This window comes from Glycine soja, chromosome 11 (genome assembly GCF_004193775.1).
Source record: "Glycine soja cultivar W05 chromosome 11, ASM419377v2, whole genome shotgun sequence".
Lineage (NCBI taxonomy): Eukaryota > Viridiplantae > Streptophyta > Magnoliopsida > Fabales > Fabaceae > Glycine > Glycine soja.
The window spans coordinates 52,282,283-52,285,238 of record NC_041012.1 but is presented as its reverse complement, the minus strand read 5'-3'; positions in this window follow the sequence as shown (position 1 = coordinate 52,285,238).

Here is a 2,956-nt window from a genome sequence, read left to right as displayed (position 1 = left end):
TCTGGCATACTGGGACGCACATGCCTAGTTCTCCTCCTCCCCATTTTTGGTCCCTTGTCATGTTGCAGAAGATGAGGAGGAGATTGTTTCTTATTGTAATGCATTAAGAGTCTATCCATTGTCCTTTGTTTTTCTTTATTTGCAAGTTTAGTTTGTTGGTGTTGCTTCTTTGATTTCTTTGAGTGCTTTTCCTCGAGTCTACCATTGTAGTAAGTGTTTTAGGGTCTTAAAGAGTGTTATCATCGAGTGGTGGTTTGAGCGTCTCCGCCTGACTCATCTTGGTATCGGCTTCTTTTTTTAAGGAACAAGAGATTTTTTTGGTTGCATAAACTTGAAAAAACCAATACTAAGATAGGTAAGCTAGAGGCCTCTCAAACCACCACTCGAGAATAACAGTCTTTCATATTCTAAAACTTGTGGAACTGCAACAGAGAAAAAACAGTCAGGGAAACCAATGATGCAACACCAACAAACCAAACTTGCAGAAGAAGAAGAAAGGACAATGATTGGGCTCTTAATGCATTACACTGAGAACCAATCTCCTCCTCATCCTCTGCGATATGAATATGACAAGGGATCAGAAATGTTAAGAGGACAGCAGGGGTTTGTGTGTCCTAGCTTGTTTGTCGACTCCTCTTGTAGCTCTCAGAAAGATAATCCAACCAACTTAGCTTAATAGGCATCACATTTTTTATTTTTACTTGTTTTTTTTACTGTTTGATCATTCTTTGGTTAATAACCAACTCAGACTCCCCACATGGGATTCAATATTTAGTTTTTATTGCTCCCATTTCTCTCTCTCTTGCTACATTTTTTCTTGCTGGTATGGCAACTCTTTATTCCAAGCACTTTCTTCTTGAGTTTCATTTCATTCCTCACAAGAGTCACTGCATTCTTGATTTCACAAGAACATATCCACTCTGCAAGAACCCGTTTTTCACTTTTCCAGCTTCATACTCTGGACCCCATATATCCACTGGAAAGATAGATGTTTTCATAAACATATACCAAAGACCAAAAGTTTTAAAATTTGAAAATTCACTATCGTTTATAAACTTACAATGTACCAACAACTCTTTGTGTTTTCTTCTAATACTCTTACTCCAAATATTCAAAGCCATGCCAAAGTCAGATATTTTACATTCATCTCGTGATCAAGCTATATATTGCTTGCCTTTAGGTCTTGATGTATCACTTTTAGTCTCGAATACTTGGGAAGGTATAGAAGTTATTGAGCAATGCCTCCAATGATGCTCAACTGTTTTTCTCACTCTAGCAAATTCTTTCTAGCTGAATCTGTTTTAAAGTAAGGTTGCCTTGTTAATATGCTACATGCTAACATCTTTACCTTAACAGAAGATAAAACAAAAGCCAAACAAATAGGTAGAAGTCTAAGCTCTTGTTAGGCATGTACTCAGATCAATATTCTTTCATCTCTCTGGATGCAGAACCCTAAAAGCTTTATCAAGTTCGTGTGCTGGAGTTTGGCCATGAGTTTGGCTTCATTCGTAAACTCCATTAGCCCCTGTTCCGAACTTTTAGAAAGTCGCTTTATTGCCACTTCTTGCTGATCACTTAGCGTTCCCTGAAGGTGTCACTATATCAGTTCTTATTCTGATAGTTTCAAATTTAAGCAAGCAAATTAATTCTTGTGCAGATATATTATATAGTTTAAAATTACCTTATAAACAGGACCAAAACCACCCTGTCCTAACTTATATTTGGCACTTTCTTATCAACATGATTTAGTAGAACAAACTTCAATACATGTTGATGCTAGTGAAAGTAACTTTTGTATCCAAGTAAACATACATGTAACTTTTTTTCCTCCACATATACCCTTGTATTTGAGCAAAATGAGGCAGACATACGATGTTGTTTCGTCCTGTGCCATTGCAGAGGGGAGTGTAAGTTTTGAATCTTGCAGATAGAAGGGGAACTTATATATTCATGATATATATAAATGTATGTTAATTAAATCGAGCAACAAATTACAGCACCGCCAAATGCTTTGGAAAACCACATGCTGCTGCCCATTCATTGCATGCACCGCCAATGTGCTTTCTTAACCAATCTAACCATTTTTATAGAATAAGATGAGTTGTTTCATGTTTGTTGTCCATATTTGATAAATAGAAAATAAATGATTCGGGGAACTTACGAAATTAGGAATCATTAATCATACACAGAAAGGTCATGTTTTCTGTTCATTGAATTGAAAAGTACTATTATCCGTAGAATAAGATTTTCCTTTTCCTACTAATGCATTTTTTTTCATTTGCACATGCCTCAGTAAATAAAGTGAAAACAGAAAATAATAAAAAGTGAGATTTCATAAGGATGCTTAAATAGAAGAAAGAATTTCCTAAGGGGCCATTTGGTTTGAGATTTCACTTTGTTCCCTGTTTTCTGATGTATATACAAGAAAAAGTGAAAATAGAAAACAATAAAAAGTCATCTTTTACTGTACTAACTTTTGAAATCAGTAAATAAAGTGAAAACAGAAAATAACAACAGAAAATATTTTCTCAAGGCAAACATATACTTTTTGAAACTGGTTACTAATGTAATACTATGTGAATTCCAACATATATATTTATGTAGAATGGTTTGATATAAATTAGTTGCTCTGATATTTTCAATAACATTGAAATATGTACTTCCCTACGTTGCTTTACTTCTTTAGGAACCTGTTGCCGATATTTTGGGAGCGCATTATTATGGGTTCTTCAATGCAAAAGTGAGGCTTTGTTAAGCATGGCATCAGATGTGGCAGTAAAGGTAATTAGTTTTATACCCAATTCATTATTGCAATTCCATATGTTGGATCTTGTCTATTGTCTGTCATCCTTGCTATCTTCACATCAAGTAGAAGTTGCAACACCCTGTGCTATTGCTTTGAATTTGGTAATCTCAAATTTGAGTGCTACAAGTGAGAAGGCAGTTATGGAAGCAT